Source organism: Corvus kubaryi, unplaced genomic scaffold, assembly GCF_017639235.1.
Source record: "Corvus kubaryi isolate FWS band 111438036 unplaced genomic scaffold, C.kubaryi_AGA036_p1.0 138, whole genome shotgun sequence".
Lineage (NCBI taxonomy): Eukaryota > Metazoa > Chordata > Aves > Passeriformes > Corvidae > Corvus > Corvus kubaryi.
Window position 1 is genome coordinate 14,415,216 of NW_024580672.1, and position 26,123 is coordinate 14,441,338.

General features: G+C 39.5%; 1 long non-coding RNA gene across 1 annotated transcript; it reads left to right on the forward strand.

Moving 5' to 3' along the window:
• The first annotated feature begins 237 nt into the window (after positions 1–237).
• On the forward strand, positions 238–20,215 carry LOC121660192. Its single transcript, XR_006014560.1, has 2 exons — positions 238–1,968; positions 20,087–20,215. It is a non-coding gene; the product is annotated as an uncharacterized LOC121660192 (long non-coding RNA).
• Positions 20,216–26,123: the final 5,908 nt, after the last annotated feature.

A 26,123-nucleotide genomic window follows, 5' to 3' on the forward strand; every position in this document is an offset into this window, starting at 1 on the left:
AAAATAAAACTCAGTCTCTGCCTGGATCAAACTTACAGCATGGGCTAGACCAGCATGTGCACTTGCTTGCAAGGCATTCTGCCCCCTGCACACAAAAAAAAGACTTTTTTTTCCTCCTCTCTGAAAAACAATCCTCCACAACATCTGCAGCCAGCATCTGCAACACGTACACAGAGAGCAGCAATCATTTAGGACTCTTAATTGGTGTATGTGACACAGACCCCATAGTGAGGGATCAAAAGGTCTCAATGAAAAAGTCTCCCTTTCCATTGACAGCAAAAGATGTTTAAACGATACTCAGGAGAGGCCAAGCCCCTGGACAGCTTCCTTACCTGGGCAAGTCAGCAGAATAAAAGAAAGTTCTGTTTTGTTTTCCTTTTGAGCTGCTAGTGCTGGTAAGGCTTGAGCAGAAGACTTCCTGAAGCCTGGGAAGGTTGCAGTGGCCATTGCCAATATTGTCTCCATCAGCAACCTCCCTCAGAGGGAGTTTCCAACAGCAGGCTCACATTGCTGCTGCCAAATATCAGTACCACTGAGCTGCTAAAGACTTTTCCCTCTGGAAGAGCCCTCATCTGTCACACATAGGTGGACACAGCAATGCTGAGAGAACAAGATCTCATCCTGAGGGCACAGCACCAAAGTGTCTCTTCTTTCATGCCTTGAGGTGCCTTCCTGTGCCTCTCTTCTCTCACCACGCCCCTTCGCAAACTCACATAAAACCTCTTATTCCCCCTCCACTGCATCCCCTCCTTTTGGCCTCTTTGTGGCAGGAAAAACAGCTGAGACCCTCCCCTCCCCATCCCAAGCACCAGGCCTTCGTTCATCAGGTTTTTACACCTCCACTAGCATCCCAGCTCTCCACAGAAACAACAGCCCAAAATCCTAATGAAACTCCTAGTGAAACTCCTTCTTAAGTACCACGCTCCATGGCAGGGCTGCAGTTGCTTTTCTAGGAAGAAGATTTCCTTAAAGATGCCCATAGCCCTCTTATTACCTGAAATAGCACACCTGAAGATAAATGATTTTATAGAACTGCATTCTGGCTAATCACTGACCAAAGAAACCCCAGCAGTGAGAGACTATCTGAGCTGCCTGAGTTGTACTGAAAAATCAAGGTCAATGTATTTCTAGATTTTTCTAGAAAGACAGCCTTGAGCCCAGCATCATTCACTCTCAGACAAAGCACAGTGTGGAAACTGAGACTTGACAGACAAAGTGTCTCAGTAAAGATGCACAGCTTGGAACAAGTCAGATAATTTGTAGTAATTGCAGGTGGCTCATGCAGAGCCATGAGAAGAAGCCTCCCTTGAGTCATCTTGCACTTAAGTTGGATTTCTTCCAAGAAGATATTTGACTTAGCTTTTTTTTAATCAGAGCCAAAAAGGAATTAAAAAAGCTTTTAATCACTGTAAGAATCCCACTTAATCAGACTACTGTCTGAGTTTGTTTCTTTAGCACTGATGAATTAACCTGATCACAGTGTGATTTTGCTAAGAGTTTTGATAGTGTAATATTAAAGTTTTTCCGTTAGTTGCCTGCATTTACATCTGTTACAAATCTTGCTTACAGAAAAGGCTTGATAAGAGAGGTCTTAAATGCAACCCCTTGACCAAATCAATGAATTTCCATGTTCAGACCCTGCTATTCTTATTTTCCAAATGGGAATATTCAAGCAATTACTATGAACTATCCTATGATACAGGTGATTCTAATCATGCAAACTGAAACCAAGTAAACAAGTCCAGTGTTTTCTTACTGGACTGCAGATTTAAAGGTAAAAATCTGAAGTAGCTTAGGCCTTTTCCTAGAGTTACATGACTTATGTTGTCATCATATTCTTCACTTTTTTCCCTCTCCCCAGGGAATTCATTCAGGCATTGGACTCAGCTTTTCAGATAGCTACTTTGAAATGCACAAACTAATGAAAATCATCCCACTGCTGAATTTGGAATGAAACACCAATCACAGGTAAGAAAAACTTAATTAATGGTTAATGGGAAGTCAGATGTAACAACATTAGAAGAGGTTTAAACTCATAGCCCAGTGGAGTCATGGCCAGAGAATTTTTCTGAAGCCTCATGGTATCTGCCAAGAGAATGTCAAGAAATATTGTTCCTAGCCACATAGCTGTCTGAGGGATGGCAGATGGAAGAAAGAGTACATGTGCCAGCATGTCTAATTAGCTTAGAGACTCTTAATTCCTTTTTTGTTTTTTAAATGCCACTCTGTCAAATATTTGATCCAATGACGATGGAAGTAGAGGGGAGTTTCTCAACTGACCCTGATAGGTGCTAGCCTCAAACCCACACACTTTATGTAAGAAAGTATTTAGCTGCTGGCCTGTTGCAGAGTTGTTTGCAGGACACAGAGAAGAGAAAGGAATGGATCAAAAGCAAGATGGATATGGGGCTACTTCTGAGAATTAAATGCTTAGGGATTTACGGTGGGTCTGTAATAAAGAGGACATTTCACCCTAAATCCAGATTTGGAGTGCTTTTGTGTGTGGTTACATCAGTAGAAAAACACCCTGAAGCCTGGTTTCCTTTTCTTTTTTCATTCCTCTCAGAAAAGATTTATTTTTCTCTCCCAGTTAAAGCTCAGCTGCTTTTTCTGTTCCCATGATGTTTTCTCATCTCCATCCCATGCTCTTGCATACTGACAAGCTGCAAGGAATCAGTGCCAGGGATCCCATTTTCCCAAGGGTGGATTGTTGTCACATCAGCTGCCTGGCTAGGTCCAGTTGCTGTATTTTCATCCCATGTCAAATCTTCCTGTCATAGGAAAAACAAGGCATACAGCAGAGGGACGGTCACCCACTCCCTCTGTGGGCTCCAAAAAACTTCTAAAGAGCAGAGTTTCTTCTGCTTAAGGGGATCTTTTGCTGTGCTGATTCATGGCACAGCAGAACGATTCAGGCCAGCTAGGCCAAGAGATATTTTCCTTTGCTTTGGGAAGGAGCTGGCAGACTGTGCAGGAAACATGTGCCCAGAGCAGCACTGACCTCATTAATGGTGCCTGCTCATGCAGGGCTGGGAGATCCTCTCACTTTATTTATCTACTAGGGGGAGCCAAGCTGATACCTGCTGCCAAGACAGCCCCCACACAACCCAGTGTGACCAGTCACACATGGTCAGCTCTGCCAGCCTGTACTCAGGACTAGCCTGAGCTAATCTGTGGAGAGGGGTTAGTGAGTGACCAGTGACTTGTGCTTGGATTACACATTTCCTCAAACAAACCTCACAGGGGTGGGCTGAGGAGAGGAAGCATTGCCATTTCTATCTCATCCATATGAAGGTACAGGTACATGGCTGATGACTGCACTCAGATAAGGCAAAATAGAGTTTAGCACAAGATTTGTAATCCACTCCTAAACATTACCATTCTGCATCTTGGTGCTTCTTACTCAGCTTGGAGTGGCATTGAAAATAAAATCAAGTCCTGTGGCTGTGAGCCAGCCAGGTTTAGAGAGGCATAGTTTGAATAACTGCACTTTTTCACTGCTGTGTGCTTGGGCATATCTTGGTGTTAAGATAAAGGAGGAACATTTCCAGAAAAGCAGCCTGCTTTCGTTCCATCTCCCTTCTGAGGTCTGAAGTTCTGTTCAAGACTGTCCAGACCTTGATTTGCACTGCACAAGGCAAGACCAGAATGAATATGGTCTGAATCAATCACTCAGTGAGAAAAAGATGTCATTCAGACTCTGAAAAATACAGTTTTTATGAAGATAGAAATATAAAACCGACAGAGCACAGTTAAAACCACAAAGAGCAGAGGGTTTGCTCACAAATGTACATTTCTGCTCATTATTACAACAGGCACACAACTAAGTTTGTAAAGGTTTAATTACAATTCCTACACAAGAATACAGTCAGGAACTCTGTCTAGGCAGCCACATAGTTTTTAGTGGCTGTGATTTTTTTTTTTTTTTTCTCCTAAGGAAAATGTTTTTGCTTTTATGGACAAGGTTTCCATAGCACACAGGTGCATTCACACATATCTGGACTGACAGCTGTGCTGGGTGTTATATAGTCCTTCCCCTAACCCCCTTGCTCCAGTTCATTAGTTTCTCTTTTAGAATTAGTGCCTAATGGGAAGTTAGAGCTTTAAAAACTGCGTTTTGAACCGATATCTTACTAAATGCTGGTTTTGGCTTGAGTTTGTTTCACTTGAGGACTCTGCCTTGAAAAAATAAATGGATAGGAACCTTCATACTCTAGAAAGTGCTCTCCTCTGTTCTTGTAATATGTGTCTTTATAGCAACTTTTGCAGGAAGCTTCCTAAACTATCACAAAAAAAAAAAAAAACAAAACAAACAAAAAAAACAAAACAAAACAAAACCACCCCCAAAAATTCAAAAACAAACAAACAAACAACCTGGTCCTAATCTTACATGGGCTGATATAGGACAATTTTGTCTTTTGATATGGTTCATGAGGAGCTGTACTCAAAACTAAAGATATTCTCCTTCCCTCTTCATATGAATCAACATAGCCAACTAAACACACCCCCCAGTATAACCAACCTCTAAACTCTGAGACAGGCATTCTCCTTTTTCTGGCTTGATACTCAAAATTGTGTAGTGTAAGTTTTTAAAAAGATTTTGTATGAAAAAACCCATTTCCCAACAATTATTTATTTTTAAGTTTTTTTAATTGACTTGCTGGTTTTGCTCAACATTTTCTATTCCACAGTTTAACCACATTTATAATCCACTCAACAAATGGCAAAATCTAAGAAAATTCAGTCAGAACCATTAGAGTAAGTGGAATGAGACACATTGCCTATTTAGCCTTATATATTGCTTGCAGGAATTGCTTTTGCTTCCAGGGAAAGAAGCGTTATTAAGCATGTAGATCTTCAATTATTAAGTGTAATGACTCAGAAGAAAATGTTATTTTCTGTCCCCTGGAGATAAGTAACTTATGACTTCAAGCAAAATGGTAAATATCCCAAAGCTCGAATTCTGGATAGCTGTATTGTATCAACAACTTTGCAAGTCAGTACAGAATTCCTGCTTGTTTAGCAAACCCCAGTACTGTGTGCATTGAGATGTGAAGTGACTGGCAAACACACCCAAGGAAAAAGGAATAAATGCATCAAATTATGGAAGCACCTCACTAAAGGACTGAGAAGAAACACTTACTTTCCTTTAGTTACTACTTCGAAGGCAGGTCAGTCATCACCAACAGATGTAATCCAAAGGTTGGTATTTGAAGCACTCGACTCAGATGGGATGTAGCATTCCAAGGGACTTTGTCAGTCATAGGGTTGAGTCCCTGCATTTGTTGCAGCTCAGCAATGAGATGTATGAGATCAAACCCAGTAGGTCCACAGAAAGCCCAGGCTAGAGAGCACTCCACGCTACCAGCCACCAAGCCTCCTAAAAACCCTTCTGAAATACAGAAACATTATTGAACTGTGGAGCAGATGGGAAATATCAGTTTCCCACTTGAAATGAAAAGCACCTGTACTCTTGAGGTTGAATTCATTAGCACTCTGATTTTATGCTTCATTTTCCCCAAAGTAAGTAGATGACAAACTTTCTGAAAAAGACCTGTCATAGAAGCTGCCCTGCCCATAAAAAAAAAATTACTACAAAAAACAAAACCAGAAAAGTTTTATCACTGTATTTTTGACTTCACATTGCATTACCAAAAATTGATCTGTGCATAATTAATAGCTTCATTTAGCTAATCTGCTTCATCTTGACCTTTGACAGGATTTATTATACAGGGAACACTCTTGCGTTTCAGATAATACCCTACAAGCTCTCTGATAACATAATGAAGCTGATAACACAATGAAACTGTTAAGAAAGCTCTTTAATATCAAAAAGAGGAAGCACAATATTTTATTATTAGAGAGTTCTAAGAGAACCAGCAAAGAAAAAAAGTTATCTGTTGGATAGGAAGACTTCAGGACTTAAAAATATTAAGCATCAGCTCCAGGTATATCTCTCAGTTCCTTTGGAAGCAAGGCAGTGATCTCTCATTCATAAAAGCAAATGAATTATGGAAGGAATAAATGCAACGCAGTCCTGACGTGGCAGGTGTCCAGATCAAGCTCTGTGTACAAAGATCTGTGAGGTCATCAGTGCTCAACAGTGGGCCATGAGGGAAACTTTAAATTGTTTCACTCAGAAGGCACACTGGTAATAAACTTACTGCATATCAGGAATGTTATAGATCTTTCATGCTACTTTGAAAATACTGGTTTGTTATGAAATTTCTGTTTACTCTTCAATAAACAAACAGCATCTGCCTACATCAGAACCAAGAACAATAAGCAATAAATCACCACAGCAGCCAGGATAACAGAATTGTTGAGGAAAGATGGCATCTGTGCTGAGAAGGGACATTTCCATATGCCATCTCCTCAGGAGACGTTGTGTAACAGCATGAAGTGAATGATGAAAGCCATCAATGCTTATCAGTTTGGGTTGATCATGCACAGAAAAACTATTTCAGAAAGGGCTATAAGGTTTGGAGAAGAGATTGTAGAAGTGACACCATGCCATGAGGTCTCCTGGAAGCAGAAGCACAGGGAACATGGTTGAAAAACCAAGGCACTGAGCCTCACTACAGGTTCTGCAGATCCTGGACCACAATCCACAACTCTTTCAATGTGTTGATTCTGAGCTACAACAAAGCTTAAAGCCAGAGACTTCAGTGATTCTAGCTAAAGCATACCACTACAGCAACATGGATACAGGTATCCAAACATAACTCTTTAGACAGTTGTATATGAAGACATATCAACACCTGCCATAAACATACAGTGGAAGCATCCCACTGCTGGCTTAAAGACTGGGGCCAAGCACAGGTTGGAAGATCTACACAGGCATAGGAATTACAGGTCTCCAACACAGGGAAGATATTCTGTTTCACCCAAAGTATAAAAGCCTAACTGAGAGGCAGATGAATCTTTTGGGACATACAGAGAAGTGGATATGTTAACCGTGTGGTGTTGCTAGTGGGGAAGCATATTTTGTGATCTGGGCTTAAAGAAAAGTTACTTCTGATATGATTAAAATAAAAATTACTATGCAGGACCATTGAGTTTGTATCTGATCTAGCTGGGGAAAGCACATCAAGATCCATAAAAGCACAGAATATGCTGAGTCAGAAGGGACCCACAAGGGTCACAGAGCTCAATACCCAGTCTTGCACAGGACCATCTCCCAGAATCACACCATGTGCCTGAGAGCATTGTCCATGCTTCTTGACCTCTGTCAGGCTGGTGCTGTGACCATTGCCCTGGGGAGCCTGTTCCTGTGCCCAACCACCCTCTGGGGGAAGAACATTTTCCTAATATCCAACCTAAACCTCTCCTGACACAGCTTCATGTCCTGTCATTAGTCACCAGAGATCATTATCTGGCACTCCATTTCCCATCATGAAGAAGATGTAGGCTGCTATGAGGTCTCACCCCAGTCTCCTCTAGTTTAGCCTGAACAAGCCAAGTGATCTCAGCTGCTCCTTGTGTGGTTTCTTCTCTAGACCCTTTATCACCTTCATAACTCTACTTTGGATGCTTTCTGATAGCATTATATCTTTCATATATTATGGTGCCCAAAACTTACCATAGCCCAACATGCAATGGATACTGTTATCTATGTCTTTTGTCCTAGAAATAAAAACCAGGCCCAAAACAACAAAATATTAAAGGCCTGGACACCATCATGGAGATCTGAACCAAAGAAAACAACCTCTGCTTAGGATGCAAGTGATGTATTAGATAATAGTACGAGGGAAAACAATAGGGATATTGTATAGCTTGGAAATACAATAAAAATGCATCAAAGGGCTATTTCAAGTTTGAGGTTTTCAAGTTCTTCCCATTTTGGAGGCAAAGAAATGTTTTCCTAATCACGTACAGTGTGGCACAGCAGAAGCTGCCTTACACTGGAGGAAATATTCTTCAAGGAAAAAATGGATTGGAAAGACCAAGCAATGAAGAGGAAAAAGCCAACAACAAAAACCAAAACAAACCCTGAACAGAGCCTTAATTATACATGTTGAATAAGATGTTCTTTGGCTGCTTTTGTTTAACATAATTTTAAGGCAAAGTCCTTTAAGCACTGTGGAGAGAATGTAGAGGCTAAATCAGGCTGCTCATTAACTGCTGTAATTCTGAGATATTTTGCATTTCCTGCTCAGGTCCCAGTTTAGGCCTTTTTGTGTGTGTTAGTGATTAACCTCTGCAGGGAAAATGGAAGGGGATAAATGGATAATCCCAATTAAATATGACAAAAACATTTATCAGCCTGACATTACATCTTTTCTCTCCCTTTCCTTGGGCAGTACGTAGTTGGTCTCTGCAGGAGGGAGCCCTCCAGAAAATCACCTGGGCATCAGCAGTTTTGATAATGAGAAAGATGAGTACAGCTGCACAAAAGGCTTGCCTGCTGTCTTCAGAGATAGACTGCAAGGTGTTTGACATTGTTCTGAAGGCTGTATTAAAAGCATCATGATGGCCACATCTCTGTGAAACATCCCATTGCTTGGGACAAAGCACATGATGTTTTGAGGGAAAATATTCTTTGACACTGTACCTGAACACAGCTTCTGGCCGTGGAAATGTGACACTTTTCCTCTCAAAAACCCCAGTCCCTTAACCCCAACACTATTTCCTGCACAGACACATCTGGTCCTGTCTCACAGCAAGGGGACTTGCAACAGTTGAGCTTTCGAGATCCATTCTAGTTCTACTTTTCCAGTTTTTGTCTGGGACAGATCAGGATGTAAGTTAGCTCATCAGAATGAAATTCAAGTAATTCTCTCGTGTTCATCACAAACCCCCTGGAAATTAAAAGCCAGACAGACTCTTGACATTTATGTAGGTCTCTCCCTGTCTAATTGCAATGAAAAGATATTTGTATGAATTGAATTTCTTTCTAGTTTAAATCTCTCTTGGATTCATATTCAGGAGATTTTGTGTTAGATCTTGATATCTTAAAAAAAAAAATAACACTTGTGATGGTGTTTGATTTTTATCATCTGTTCTCATATGACATCGTTGCCATGTTCCTCTGATGTACTTCACCTCTGTGAGCTCATTCAAGGGCACTAGGGCAGACCCCAATCCAAGCATAGGAAGTGATGTTTATAGCTACACACAGATTAAAGCTAAATGTCAAAGTATAGAAGGAGGCATTGTAAAGGGTATTAAAAAGTAATAACACAAAAAAAAGTGCTTGGAGCAGGTGAACAGTTTCACTGAAATTTCCTTTGTGTCATATTGTAGACTTTTGCCCTTTGCTCGGTGTGGAAGCAGGTGGGAAGAAATAAATCAGAAAGTACTTGAGAGAAAAAAAAAGAAGATTCCTCAATTTTATTGTAACCAACACATTCTCATATCTTAAATCTAATCTAAATCTAAAGCTAAATGTTCTTTCCACTCAGTTACCAGTGAATATAGCAAGCAAGAAATTATTTCTATGTGTATCACAGAAAATATAAATAAGAAAATGGTTGGGTTTTTTGCAGACAACACTTTAAGTGATATTTTGTGGGACAGTCTGAATCTGGGCACAAAGAAACAGAAAATAGGATTCTAATGAGGATTCATTTACTTTGTGCTAAAGAGAAGCACAGAAAAACAAACCCAGGCAGGTAAGACAATGGTAAATGTCTTAAAAGAGAAATGGGCAGGAGGTAGAGCAAGAGAGGGATGCAGACAAAGCAGCAGAGAGGTCCTGCTCTACTAATCAAACCATAACCAGAAGGTGAAACCTGTATCCAATGAAACCAAAATTTTCAATTACTTCTTAGACTTACTGATTGAAGAATGCTTGGACAGGCTGTTATTCCTCAAATATCCCCAAGCACCTCCCAGTATAGTTCTCCCATTGAAGAGAAACTTTTTAGGAGTTAGGCCCCAGTCACCTCTTCCCTCCAGCACAAGCCATGCAGCTCTTCCACAGGAGCTACAAAAGCAGGTAAAGAGCCTTCAGTCAACACCTAAAGAGCCAAGAAAAGTGGCTGAGAGCCCCAATATGACTCTGCTCTCTGTCTCTGCTAAACACCTGCTCTCGGCATGCGAAACAAGGGAATCCTGCAGTCAAAAAACTTGCCTAACTTCAAGGAGAGAGTCTATTCCCTGTACTGGCACAGGACTTCCTTGCTAATTCCAGCAAGTAACTTAGTTTCCTTATCTTATTTTTCCTCATCTGGAAAAGTGGGTCAGTAATTCCACTTCTATTTATTTTGCTTATTCTGATTGAAAGCCCAAACCAAGCATTCTTGCCTTCACTGCACTTGACTCAAACCATGCCAAGTTCAGAATATGTTTTTTCTGAACTTTGAGGCATCTTTCAGCTTTTCACTGCAGACATAAGGGCTGAGAACTTGATGGGGTTACTTGTGAAAGACAGGTCATAGGGCTTTTAGGGTCACCTCCTTAAAAAGGCAGCCAGTATTACATTGTCAATAATAAACCCACAAAAATTTTGCTGTGTTTACAAATATGCAAATTTTATCCACTTTAAAGCTTGTAAATGCTACTTTAAAGTTATTAGAAAACCCCATACTTCAGATTTTCAAAGGGTTGCCCCTGAACCTCTGCTTCTGTCTCTTCTCATCTCACCATCACTCTGCTACAAGAACATCCTGCACAGAGCTAAGCTTCAAGCACAAAAGCAGCACTTTGAATCAAGAGATTCTGCAGTAGAAACATTTTTGTTGCTGTATCTACAGACCTCTGCCAAAGAGGAATGTTTTCCCTCTTCTTTCTGGTGTTCAATGGAAAGCATTCAAGTAGAATGAAATCCCCTGAGATCTTGAGCACATGACAGGATGGACTTACTGTGACTGCTGTGGAAAAAACACAAACAGTGGGATTAAATTCATTTACCCCAAGGCAAAGGAAAGAAGTTCATTCCAAAGTTACCAGGGTGCTACAAAACAGATAAACAGATTCTGTAAAAGTTGCTGAAGTGTTCTGAAAAGTATTTGTTGGCATCGAGAAACCCCACCTACACTTACTGGAGGGGTAATGGACTTTTCACGTCCTTAGATCCATTCTGCACTACAAATCTTGCAGATGAGCTGGTCAAGATGAAAGTTAAGATGACGACAAAGAGTAAAGGGTAAATATTGTGAGTAGTTGTGTCCAGAATTAACCTGACTGGATGATTTAATCTTTCTTACTATAAATTCTAGTACAGGTCACAGCTGTTTCCAGGCAAACAGACATTGTTTCAACCTGGTGCACCTCGGAACTCTTAGAGTTGTAAAGGCCACACAATTAAACACCACAGCCAGATTTAATGACAATAGAAGACACACTGTGGAAAGCTCTGTGCTGCTGCAGCCAATGCAGAGAAATGGAGATTTCTAGGTAGCACTGCTTTTTATCTCAAGCTAGTAGAAATTTAAATGAACATTTGGAGGTGCCTACCTAGTTCCATCTTTGCTTCAGACAGAGGCAAGAAGAACAGTTACAACCTGATTTCTAAGTGCAATATTTAAACTTAACTGGGTCCCAAGCTTTGTACTCTCCCTGACTCATCTTCCAGGTAACTTCTGCTCACTGAATTTTGCCTCTGAGGTGCCTGGAACCATAATAATCTTTCCTATAATAAATGAAAAATTATAAAAGCAATATATTTTCTGATTCCAGCAGCATTTCCTTTCAGAACTTGATATATTTTTTTAAAATGTTATGTAGTGCTAGGGATTTTGACACTGGAATCCTTCCAGGTAATAAATTGCACATGTTATTTACTATGCATGAATGTAGAAAACATAACTGAATATTATTGGTTTGAACCACGGAGTTAGAATTCCTTTTCTTAAGCAAACATTCTAAGCCCGAAGTTACTGGCTTTCCAAGAGAGTTCGGGTTGTTCTGCCTGGAGAACAGATAGCTTGATGAGAAATTAAAGGCCTTTCAGTACCTAAAGGGGCTACATGAGATGGAGAGGGGCTTTTTAGAAGGACATGGACTGATAGGAAGAGGGGCAATGGCTTTAAAACTGAAAGAGAGTAGGTTTAGATTAGGTATCAGGAAGAAATTTTTCACTGTGATGGTGGTGAGGCACTGGCACAGAGATGCTGTGGATGCCCCATTCCTGCAAGTGTTCAAGGCCAGGTTGGATGTGGCTCTGAGCATCCTGGTCTAGTGGGAAGCATCCGTGCACGTGGCAGAGGAGGTGGAACAAGATGATCTTTAAGGTCCCTTCTAATCCAAACCATTCTATGATTCTGTGATGTCTTGTGTTTGACTAAGAAACTCCATCCAAGGTCAAGTTGGGAAAAAACCCAAAACCAACACAAAACATTTTCTTACAAAAGCCCCAGAACACTAAGACATTCCTAACCAATTCCAGCTTTAATGGCATCTCTTGACCTTTTGTGTCAATTGACTGGCTCCATTGTGACTTTAGTTGTGTGAAAGGTCTTTAGGATTCAGCTAGGTCAACCAGCTCAGAATGCCCCATGTGGAGAGGAAACTTAGAATAGCACAGAGGCATTCCTGCAAAATTAATGGCTGATCCTTTTGCACATTTTCCCCACCAAAAGCACTAGTTTTAATAGTGAGTTTTGGTGGGAAAGATATTTGTCCTTTTATCTCCAGAGTTAACTCATTTCACAAATAGTAACAAGTAATAGCACTTGATGCGCAACTCAGCCCTAGAGCAAGGAATTTGACTTTTTTCCCCCCCACAAAATAGACACAAATTCACAGTCAATGTTATAACTTTTCATATTAGAAGTTGCAGATTTATGAATGAAGACAGTTTGGATAAGCTGAATAATAACCTTTCTAGGATATAGCAGAATAAATTTACAATGCAACTGCTGCTTTTACAGGTGAGCTGTCTCTTTTTATGATGGAGGATAGGATGCACTCAGAGTTTTGTAAGTTCACATGTTGATGTATCTTTTTTTAATAAAGTGTCCTAAAAAAAAAAAAATAAGGTAAATTTGCCTGAAGTTGTCAGTGGCAGTACTGTTACTTTAGAATGTGCAGTGCAGAGGGAAGAAAGCCCTCCACAATCGAGCTCTTTCAAAAATTCTGTGAAAACAATTATTGGGGTTCCTTTTGTTTGTTACCAAACTGTCAGTGTTGCTAACCCTTTCCCCCCCTCCCAGCCTGCACTGTTCAACACTAAATCTTTCCCCAAAGGGATCTGCAAACCAAACTAACTCTCTGCTATCTTATTTTGAGAAACTAAAAAATCCCATCTCACCCATCTCCAGTTCCCAAAATGCTTCATTACAGTCAGATGTATCTGCCAAAAGAACCTTTCAAACTACATGTCTCTGAGTCTGCAGGTGACTATAAAAAGTAATAAAGAGCCCAGTTTTATTCTCTAATGGATCTTGTCTAGAAAAATACATTTTAGTTCATACACTTACTGCTTTGACTTTTTTCTGTAGAAGTTATCATACATGTATGTAAGGAAAAAAGGAATTTGGCCTCTACTTCAGCTAGGTTTCATTCCAAAGAGTGGTGTCAGAAGGTGAGGTAGAAGGTCCAGAACCACTGTTATTCCTAAGCTTACCCATTCTTCATAAATGGTTTGAAATAAAATTACATGTTTTTATTCCTGTATTAATTTAAAGGTTGATATAATCAAAATATTTGCATTACCTTTTTAATAGATATCATAATAAAAACTGGTCTAAAAATATGTCCTATGAGATTTTTTTATTAAGCCATTTTTATAATTAAGATGTTCTGCTTCTTGCATTACTAAAATGATAAGAAAATAATAATAAAAACCTCCCAACAGCTTGCCAAGTTTTAATTACAGGATTACAGGACTGGAATTCTTCATTTTATTTGCTGCTATATTTAGCAAGTAAGTGGCTATCTAAGCTTCCTTTCCCAAACTCTGGTCTGCTATGTAACACACTGTCCCATGGTTCCCTTTTTCTGACTTTATGCCAACTGTCAGGAATGTATGGAAACCAAGAGCTATGGAAGGTTTTGTGCTGACTTCAGAAAGTAAGTATGTAAATGGATAACTGGACACAAATCCCAAAATTAAAGAATAGCAAGATTTCCAAATCTAGGGGCTTTTTCTTAGAAAATGCTGAAAGGAAGATTGTTTCCAAGACACTGATTGAGTCTCGTTTGCAGTAAGCAGGATTCATTATCTAGCACAGCTTTTAAACACATAGTTTTAACTTCAGGTAACCAGTCACAACCCTGCTTAAAAGTACACTCTACCTACAAAGAGGTGCCCACAGGCTTCTGTAGGTTGTAGATTGGTATCATTGTCATTCAAAAGACACAGGATTAAACCTTTTCCAGAACATCCAGTAATCCACTGAAAGCCTTAAGAAAAAAATTTCCACTAAACAACTAATTTCATAGTGCATTATAGAACCTCTTCATAGCACTCACCTTTGCTTGCTGAACCAGAGATAATTGTTGCTCAGGCTGCTCCACCACAAGAAATTAGTCTCCAAATGTTCTCCACTGATCACAGTACCTAAATGCAATAACTCAACCCCAATAAAATTAAGGCTGCTACAGGACTTCTGTACTGGTTCAATTTGGTGCAGCTGGTTGCAGGGAGCAGGGATTTGATTTGGGATTAAATTCACCTGCAGGATTGGAGAAGAAATTCACCTGTAGCAGAAAAACATTCTTTGTAATATTTAACAATTCCTAAACAGCATTTTGAATGGGTTACAACTTTTTTAGGATCAAAAGAAACAGAAAGGTAAAATTGAAAGAAGAAAAACAGTTGATGCATTCATAAGCAGTTTAAAAGTGAAAAATAAATGGTTAATGCAGTCTGCTCAGCTAGCTTTTACAGTGATAGGAAAAATCTGCAGGAGGAGATAGACATCTTACAGTGAAACATCTGGGACAAGCCTGTGTATTCATCTGTGTAAAAGATCTACTATTCTGTAATGCTAAAAATGTAGAACAGGACCTTGTCTTTCTCATTTAATCCCATATGGACTCAGGTAACAAAAAAAGATCTGAACAGGCTCAGTAGAGTGTTCTGCCCTACCGTCAAAAAAAAAATGCTGGTTTGGCTTTATTCTCCTAGCACCTTGGCAATGTCTATTCATATTTCAAAAATGCTGGTGATCTCTGTTCTTGTAAATCCAAGGTATCTGACTTGTCACGGTTGCATGCATTTTCCTGGAAATCATGGGAGACCACCACCAATTCAGGAATGTCTTGGGAAATCCACAAATGTTCTGCAAACATTTGGTGGGTGAGTGGCAATATTGAAGGAGGCTACACTTGGTTACTCAAACATTTTAACAGGAAACAGATTCCCCAAACAGAAAGAAAGGTTGTTGAATAAGAAGGGAGATTGCAAAAGGTTGCCAGGCTGTCTCCTCCGCTGGATACCAAGTCAGTGCCCACAGCTGCCTGTAAAGGGAAACTGCTTCATCACGAAATAATATTGTACCATGACATGACCTCACATCATTCTCTTTAATAGATTTAGCCCTATTTGCTGGAGCATTCATAGTACTCTAGGTACAAGTCAGGAGAAAAAGCTGATGCAGAAAGGGATGTGGGAAACAGCTCTGTTGTTAACATTCTGTCAGCTCTGAATCTGTGGAAAATTTCACAGCTTTTTCAAAAGTCTTTATCCATCCTTGGGTTAGGTTGAGTCAAGTTTATCTCCTTATTACTGAAATTCAAGAAGTTAAAGAAAATATTGAAGAAGAAAGCATATGTTTTCAGTTATCCTCCCTGAAAAGGAAGTTGGTCAGATGATCAAATGAGTGAAATAAATAGAAAGTACATTTTGAACATACAGCTCTTCCTGTGAATTCTTTATGGGAAATGGATTTTTTTCCATGCAGAATTTGCTTACAAAGTAAAGGTCTTGTTTATAGATTGTAAAATATTCATGCAAACATAGTAACTTCAGTTACATTTTCAGACTTTTGATCCATTTACATGGGAAAAAAAGAGTGTGTGAAAGGTTTTGATTAGTCTTAGAAACCTCTTAATTCTTGGAGCACAGAAAAACATTAGCCCTGGGGCTTTTTTTATATTAACTCTGCATTAAATCCCAGGAGTAGCATATTTCTATGACTTTTTCATAAGACAAATACCAATATTGATTTCTAACCACCATTCTATTATTATGCATATATTACACATTAACACTTCCATGATTCTAATTCAATATTCTGCAACCTGTAAATGTCCTCTGAACCTGCACAAATCCCACTGAAGACAGTGCAAAAAAAAGAGTCTACTTATTTCACTGGGCTTTGGAACAGAATTCCCTAAAGAAATTCAGGCTTACATGCCACCCTGTGTTAGACCTGCTCTTTTCCTGCATCTTCTCAAATGCAGCAATTGAGCCTGAAAGATTCTATAAATCATATAATTGAGAAACTAATGCACATAAAAGGAATTTTAGCAAAATCATTTTTATTTTGTAATATCCTGGGCCTGTACTCAGAGTTCCCTAGGTAATCATTATGGTTCAAGAAAGGTTTGGGAAAAATCATTCTACTACAGACAGTAAGCAAGTATTGAGTAGAGCCATTGAAGTTGTTTATGCTTCAACCACAATAGAATGTCACTAAGGAGACAGAAATTGCTACCTAAACTCATGACCAGAATTCAGAATCACTGATGGTTTGTCTTCAATACAACCAGTATGTGCCTAAAGACAATCCACTGACTTCCAGAGAGTCACCCAAAATGACAGTGGCTTCTTGAAGGACTATTGTTAAACGCTATTTAACTATTCACTTTTTGGATCAGCTTTTCATTGCAGTGGAATTGCTATGCATTCACCCTAATAATCGAACCTTTTAGTAAAGTTACACACTTTTTGATGACTGCTTTTCACTTATTACAATGAGTCAAGCCTTTCTGTAGTCCATAATCCAGAATTTTTCTTTTGACTTGAACCCCCATGTTTGATTTCACTATTAATTGACAAGTTTAAGATAAAAAGAACACAGTTTCTGTATGTCTGCTTTGTTAGGGATGAATAAAACCCAGATTTTCTACATTCTCCTTATGTAATCATAAAGTTCTCCTCTGCTGTTTTCTGGGTTTTTTCCTTATAGCAGAAGAAATGGTGCTGATGAAATTTGGGTTGCTGTTTTTAACTGAACTTGCAAATTGTATGGGAACTAAGTTATTTTGGCAACCCATCTCCTCTGCTACACTGGGGACACATAGGCTAAAAAGGTTCAAAAGTAATTCAGTGACACACAGAGTAATGTGTGGGCCTTGCTTTCATAAGGAGCCAGGCTAAAAACAAACGTGAACTGGAACCTTTTTCTGTGATCACCAAAATGGGAACTGGCTGTATCTATCATTTGGTGAAGTGATATGGAGAAGATCATAGAATTCAAAGTTCCCATACCACAGTGGTCTCCCAGTGACAACTTGTTCTACACATTGGAACCAACCCATACAGCTTAATATCTCAGAAAGAGGAACCTGTGGATGAACTGTGTGTGTGCCCTTCTGGAGTTCTGGGTAATACTGACGTGGTTTACTACTAATTGCCACCATAGTGAAGCCTAACAGAGCAGTGGCACTGTTCTCTGCACTGGCAGTGAAATGCTGGGAGATTCCTCAAAGTCTGACAAAAGGAATGGAGTTCCCTGTCTCCTGGGGAACCAGCAGTGATGGGAGGCATTGTCTGAAACAGTGGTGAGTTGAGCCAGGGAACAGTGCAACTTCTGTTTGCCATTTCTCTTGGCCATGACTGAAATTTTTCCTGCTAGTAACATGTTGGTAGGAATTAAGGAATCCACTGTTTTCTATAGAGAAAGAAGAAAGAAAACCCTACAACAAGGTTAAAAAAACCTTTAAATTGTCACCATGATGCTGGCATCTACTACCTTTATACTTCATAGGGGATGCTGATATGCCATTAATGAGAAATTCGATGCAACAGCAGAGCCCACTATACAAACATAACCTGTGTCTAAATAAATAATAAAAGCAACACTGTACACAGGGACAGGTCTGGACTAAGTGCTTCCCAAAATATGGGATCATTCAGTTCTGTCTCAGACATTGCCTGCAACAGTCACAAAGCTCAGATCCAGAACTCCCAGCAACAATGTGTTCAGATTTTGCCCTGTCACTATTGTAGAAGAGTATTTTGCTGCTCTGGTTTCCCTCGTGCTTTCTTGGTTTTTTTTATGGTGCTTATGGAACGACTCCTGCTAATAGGAAAAGTGTGACTGGTTTTGTTTATCCTACTTGTTATATGAGAACAATTTGCAGGCTGTCATTTCATTATTAAATTTGAAAACAAAGCAAACACCAGATCACTACAAGACTGGATTATATGAAAATAAGCCCAATCCTGCCTTACCTGTTTTAATAAAACGTAGTATGAGTGATGGTAGGTAAAAATTCTATCATCAAATGCCAAAATCATTAAATGACTAATCCTCGTTGTCAACAAGACCTGCTTTCAAAGTTAAGTCTACCTTGTCTACCTTCCAAAAATTACTAGGAAATTTATGATTCAACAATGACCTCTTAATTGCTTCCTCTTTATGTTGATCTGTTTTCCTGGAAATACAATTAATTCTCTATGCTGAGCCTTTAAGAATGAAACAAACTGTAGCCCTTGCTCACTTTGACAATGCAATCACTTTTAATCAGTACATAATTAGGATTTAAACAGTATCAACCTGTCCCTGTTGCAAGAAGGTAACTGCACTTAAACTTCAATTACTCCTAAATTTGAAAATCAATTGCAAATAAAATGTCCTGCTGCTGATGCTAAAGAGATTAGAAAGACCAGAATACATTCACACAAGAAGCCAGTCATGTCAACACAATTGCAACAAGCAGCTGCCATAATGTAAGTAATTCTGCTGTAATGCAATATTAAGGCCTTTATCTAATCAAAGGCTGTGAGCTAAGGCCGTCAAAAAATACAAGATGCCTCAAAAGGCAGAATGCTATTTTTTATATAGCTTTATCTTGTGCAGGATAAATGAGCTATTTTGCTGTAAAAAATGGTTTTTTGTATGAATACTTTCTATGGTGGGAGTTGAAAGGGGTTTTTTAATCGTTGTAGTGTTTTCTTTCCTCTTTCTTCCTCTAGAGAAAAAAGGCTTTTTCCTCACAATATAACTACAGCAAGATGACAGAAAGGTTGAAAACCAGACATCCTTTGTGGTGACTCTAAAGGTGTGAAATAACAAATCCTTTTTGTATATGTTCATCACAATGTTTTCTGGAGGCATCAGGGACAGCAAAAACACAGTGAGGCAGTGGTCTTGCAAAGAGGCAGACGGGACGGCCTTTGGGGAAACCTGGCATTGGACTCAAATTTCCAGACCTTGGCTTTCTATGCTCACCCCTGCTAAGTGTGCAGGGAAAGGGCTCCCAGTGCGTGGCTGAAGAAGCAAAGCTCTCAGTGGGCAGTGGAGGAGCGAGCTCCTCCTGGGACCTGCTCAGAGTGGGAGTGCAGGTGCACAGGAACAGCCAGCACTAGGTCTGGGCTGAAAGCCAGTTACTGCTGTGTCCAAGGAGGGAAGGACCATGAGGTCTTCCTGCTTTAGACACTGTAATACCTGAGGAAAAACTTAACAAATTTATTCCTATTCTTGGGTGTAAACTGCCAGGGGAAAAAAAAAAAAAATCATGACTACTTGGAGACTGTCTCTTTCTAAAGAATTCTTCCAAACCATCTCTCTGGGGATGTGACTCTCACGTCACCATGGCAAGAAACAGCAAGGAATTATTGACTGCAAAACAAAGCTAAACTGAAATGTGCTGGAAGGAGTATCCAGACTCTACACTCTGTGAGCAGATATTGTTCTGCAAGCCTGGCTGTCATGCCCCTGCCTGCTAAACTACATTAATACCTGTACAATCTGGGTCCTATCAAAATGATTGTGGAGAAAATCCCAAAAGCATTGAGATACCTGGCAAGAAAGTAACCAGGTGTGTTTTTCTGATCATTCTTTCATGTTTAGTATTCTGGAAATTGGGAAAATACACCAATGACAGCAGTTATTTAATAAAAAGCATGGCAAACTCCACATAGAAATTATCTGCCTTCTTCCCTTTTCAAGGTGGAGAAGAAAACTTATTTTCCATCCAAGGCATGCCTTTGGCTTGACTTCTTACAAATCTCTTTATTTTTTTTCAGATGGTGAAGGGACAGGCACCTGGCAGCTGCATCGATGCCAAGCAATGCTACTGGGCACCTCTGGTGACAGAAGAAGAAACTTTTTTATTTGGCATATATTTATTTATATATTAAAGATCTATTTATATATATTTGGTGCATGTATTTTCTTCTTCAACTTCTCTCTTTTTTTCTGAAACAAATCACCATGGTACTGTTCAGAACTGCCAAAAGTTGTGGCTGAAAGAAGCAAGCTGGAGAAAGTACTCAGAGTACCTCTACTGGTCCCAGGTACAGGGGGAAGGAAGCTCATTGTTAGAAAATATTTTAAGGCTTTGACACATATGCAGGTGGAGGCACTGCTTCGTGTCCCTTCTGGGTACTCCATCCTTTCTTGTTTCTCCTGCAGATGGGATTTCATTGACAACAGCTGGGCCTGAACCCTTGGACAAGCTGCACAAAATGAAGAGAAGAGAGAAAACTTCTCTTCCTCATTTTTGCACATCCACACCTACAATTTGGGCTCTCTCTCTCACATACACCTTGGTGCCTGCAGTCAGTTTTTATTCCTCCTTCACTGAGGCATATCTCCCACTGAGGCATCATTACTTCTGCACTCAATTCTCTCACTGAATATCCTAAAAAGAAGCACAGCCTGACATCCTACAGTGTGTCAAAGTGAAATAAAAATGTTGTTTCCTTTTCCCCTGTGTGATCCAAAGTTAGAAATCCTTATCTGTCTTTGTGGTTTGGTTATTTTAACCTGATCAAATGCCACTCAGTATTTCTTCATCTTAGACTGTGTTAGAAGCTGCAGCCCATGTGGGACAAAAAACTGTGCAGAGCAGAAATGATAAATGGCCTCGAAATAATTAAGGCCAGTTTTTCCTTCCCCAGCCTTTGTGTGATTTCCTACCTCTTAAACCTACCAGGGACAAAGGATATAAATTTTCCTTTGGACATGGGTGGTTAAGTCCACACCTATACAACACAGCCTCTGGTGTCTGTAAAGATGCATTAATTGCATCCTGGTCCTGTAGAGAAGAGAAATCTTTGTTGTGTGCAGGGGCCCTAAGGGTTTGCAGAATGTGATCACTGACACAGCCAGAACAGAATGACCTGACATCTTTATCCACTGTAAAGTGAGTGGAATTGAGCATGAAAACAACCAGGCAAACAATATTTGAAAGCTGGGGTTGCTAGAAACCAACCTCGCCCAATGCCTGCTGTTACAGAGTCATAAGATCAGGGCACAAGTGGAAAAAGGCAATGTTTTATATTAGCTGAGATGAAGCTGCAGGTAAGGGAGGAACAATAGAGGTATTTGATCACCCACCAGGCTTGTAACAGCAGAGAATAATAATTTTTTATATTAGACACCTGATCAGTTACCACTCAGCTTGCTCTGCCTAGGAGCAATGCCAGGATGACTGTTTTCATGAGGATTCCCATGCTCAGATAAACTCCTGTCTCTCTTCAGCTGAGCAGCCATCCTCACTCTTTTTGTTGTAAGACACTTTTCTGGCAAATACAGTCAAATTACTTTTTATATTTGCTGTGCTATTTGCTCATTAAAAATAATAATGTCATCACTGAACTTCAACATGCTGTCTTGTCAGACAGCTCCTACTGCTAATGCTCTTCTGCAGGACTGAAAGTCTTGCTTTGAGTTTTCACATCATTCAACACGATGGCCTTTGATCAAGCTCAGGGTTAGTACTGCTGACATGGGGAAAATGGCACTGATAGGAAATGGGAAATCCTTTCTTCCTGAATCTCTGAAATCAGTTCTGCTGAATTGGTGTCTTGGCATCTCATGCTGCCATCAGCTTCTCCAGTGTCTGAGTGCCTCCCAGGTTAAAGCAATACTCACCTCTACCAGTAGGAACAGAATAGATTTCAGTTGGAAGGAACAAACAAATATAATTTGGAATACCCGCAACTCAGTGATGAGATATCTCAGTACTTTTAACAGGGTCGAAAGTGCAGAATATCCTAATTTTATTTTTTTTTTCCACACTTCCCCAAACTGGGATCAGAAAGCATTTTTTTAATGTTGGCAATATTCAGAGAGTTCTGCTATGACCCAACTTTTTGGCATATATGGAGAACTGTTGGCTCCTACTGATGTATTTGCAGAAGGCATGTGGCATTGCTTTTTTGGAATAAAACCCCCTCAGAAATCCTGGAGTGTCTGAAGTACCAAAAATAATTAGTCACAAACACACAGCAATTTATCTCCAATTTTCTGCAACAGTAGGAAAAAGGCTTTACCACAAGAATATAGGCCTTTTTTAATCTTGTCGTATTTTGTGCTTCACCAAAAGAAGCTGAGTTCTAATCAACAGTGGTTAAAGTTTTTACCAAAGTTCAAGTACTCTACAAAATCTTTAGGTAAACATTATCAAATTGTTTTCATTATTAATTAATTTCATGATTAAAAAATGCTTTTGCAACCAGCTCTTCCCACAATGGTTTCTACTGACTTTGCAGACCAAAGAAATAACCATAAAAAGGGAATAGGCATCCACTGAGCCATGAGAACTGCTGCCTCACTCTCTTGCTTCACCGAAAGCTTGCCATTATCTTAATGTCCATCTTCCTACATAAACATGATGTTCTATACCACATATTCTTCCCAAAATGATCATCCATAGCACTTTTAATCTCTGGAATACCAATTCTGCTGCACATTTAGGAGTTAGTAAAAAACCTTGGGGGTGTGCTTTATCTGGGCATTCTGAGAGAACTTTGCTCACAAGGGAAGGTGTGAATAAAACTGATGCAATGGAATTTCTGTTGAAGCCATTAGACAAACTTTAACTCCCCAGGCTTTGGGTAAGTTTTTGCCCAATTCCCTTTTTTTTCCTCCTCTGGCTCTGACATGTACAATGTAAGCCCATCACACTGAGAATGAGATGATTATTTCTTTCACAATGATATTTCTTGATATTTCAGCTGCTCTTTCTCATGTTCAGAACAGTTTGAATTTCTTGGTACCTCCGGAAAAGTGATATTTCTCCTCTCAGCCTCTCAGAGTAGCTCTAGCTGTTTTCTCATTAGGTTCTCAGCAAGAAATAAATGAAGCAGGTGACTGGCACTGAGATTTTGATTCTGATGGGACTCCTGCCACACACTGAACTATAGCTGTAGCATTAAGTATGTGCTTTTAGGTGAGAAATAAAGATATAAAATAAGCTGACTATCAAAACTCAAGTAACAGTTATGGCTCTATCTAAAACAAGACTGTACATGTTTTAGTGGATTCCTGTTTTGTTCATAACATCCTTTAACAGGTTTGACGCATATGGTGGAATGATGCCCTATCCACAGTCCTTTCCCCAGCATGCCAGCATAATTTGTAATAGCAAGAGCCTACACACTCAAAAGGCCAGACCTGATTCTGCTGTAGTCTGTATACCTTCTGCTGTTATCTCCAGAGGAAAAGAGATTGATAAGTCAATTTAATGGATGTCATGTTCATGCAGATAAGAAGCTTCCTTACCACCAAATTTTATCCTCAGATTTGGAGCAGCTTTGTTTTGTGCACTGTAGAGAGCTGCCTATTTTGCTAGTGTTGCCAACTAAGTGTAAATAGGTTATTTAACAAAGGTTATGCTTGTGATTGAATTGCAGCTGTTGGCAGTGTTTTTTGGAGGCCATTCTGGTTCTGATTCTACTGAGAAAATTATAAGGGAGCAAAAAACCTCAAATAATGGTGAGAACAATACTGAAAACCCTGATAAAGCTCTCAAGATTTGAGGTCTTTGTTTTAGTCTACAGGGAAAATGATGATATTGGAAATTATTATTATGTGCCATAAAAAAATTGAAAATTCTTATGCATACTAAGGATACATTCTTTCTAATATACTAAGAGAGACTAAATTGAGCATATTATTAGAGCATAGTATTAGAGATGGAAATGCCTACAAGGATGCTATCAAAGTTCAGTAAGGTAGCTGTCCTGAAATACTGGGAGACATCTTCATATTGTTTAAAATTAATACAATTAAAGTGTCATTTGGGCTATCTGAATCTGAGCTGTCATAGCACACACAACTTGAGGTACCTTCTTTTCTGTATTATTTATATTTGCATGCATGTTTAAATATTTCCTTTTTCATCTTAGTTCAAAAGACATAACTTGTGTTGACTTTATTATTTATAACCTTGATACATATTCATTTTATACTCTGCTCTGCTAAGGCACATTATGCATTAATATAGTCAATTTCTTCATTGTGAAATCTTCTGGACCTTGGAGGTGGTTTATAATTTGTATGAGTTGCCCAAATTTATTTGTCTTTGCATCTGAAAATAAGGAGTTCCACACCTTATTTTAATTTCATGTTTCAGTCCTGCCAGAAATGCTTCTTAATCTATTGAACTGAGATAGAATACTGGGAGAGAGCAAGACCTGATTCTTTCTGGTTTTACTATTTCTGTGTCAATGAAATTTCTTTGTCTTGAAAAGAAGTGCTCCTTCTTTATTCTAGTTTCAATTAGAATAGAATCAAACCTAGTTTAGGGTTAAGATTGTCCATGCCTGATGCATTGAGTACTTGTAAATAGGCAATTCAGGTTCCCAGTGAAGGCCTGAAAGTTATACACCTTTAGTATATAGTCCAACCCTATAGTCTGCAGCTGTACCTTCTATCACATTGGTCAAATGCAATCAGGCTGCTACAGTTACAGGAGAAAGAAAAATCTATCTGGCTCGTTGAAATAAGATATTGGCATGACATAATAAACATTAATTACACTGCATTCATTAAATTAGTCACTACTAATTAAGCTGACATACAAGGAGTGATTTTCATGTTCAGCTATTGCCTTACGTAGGAAGTATAATAAGTCAACTAAAGCAATCAGCTCCTTAATCAGCACAAACCGATGCAGCCTTACTAAATTTTAGTGTGACTTTGCAAATTTACCACAGGGGAGACACTTGCCATTCAAATTCAGGTTTCTTGACTTGCAATCTCCTGCACAGTGACTCTTTCATAAAGATGCCTACAAGAGTGGAATTTGCATAAGGTTTTCCTGCTGCTAGCACAGGAATCTTGGGTGCTCAAATTATACATATTGTTAGCACGGGAAGTGCTGGCTTCACTGCACAGAGATAAGCAGTGCTTGGAAATATGATGGGTTCTTCCCAAGGGCCCTGGCTGTCAGCTGCTTTTCCTAGATTACTATCAGAGTGAGTCAACTTCTACCACCTGCTCTTCAGAACTGAAGGATAAGAAGGAGGCTCCATAAATCCATTACTCTTTCAGAGAATTATCTCAGGAGCTGCGCACTTTCGGTCCCCCCACGGGTCGTACAACAGCACCATGAAAAGCCAGCAGGACACGTTATTAACAGCCTCCTGAGTATCTGCCAGCACTACATTACCTGGGTTGGTAGGTGCAAGACCCATAGCACCTGTCCAGACCAAGAACTGAGTTTCCTGAACGGGCAGAGAGGCAATGAGGTCTGTGTGGAGTCCTCGCAAAGTGTACCCTCCACAGAAATAAGGAGGCCCCCAAGTTGCTTTGCTGTGAAACCACCTTTTTTGTTCAGGAAATTCTGATTTCCTCTATTGCTATAAGTAATATTCTCCTTCAATAGACACCCTTCTCTCAGCAGCACCCCCATATTTAGGCCTTACAACACTTAGGATAAATAAAAACCAGGAAATCAAGACTTTGTCCCCATACTTGCTATGACCTTGCTGAACAAAACATATTTTCTGTGTATTTCCAGTTGTCTTTATCCCTTGTCCCATTCATGTCTGATTATGTAGACTGAAAGGTTTTCTGTGTTTTCTACACTATTATCATCTCTCTTTGTCCTGACAGGGCTTGGGGTGTAAACATTGGTGTCAGACTCTATACTTTTGGGACGAATTGTAGGCTCCTGAACACAGTCCTGCACAGTGTGAAATCGTATAAAAACAGATGCTGTAATAAAAGAAAAATAATTCTAACAGACATTCTAGTTAACTGAAAATGTCAGTGTTTTTTGGTTCCTCCATTTCCAATGAATCAGCTGACGAAAACTGGCAAAAAAAATCA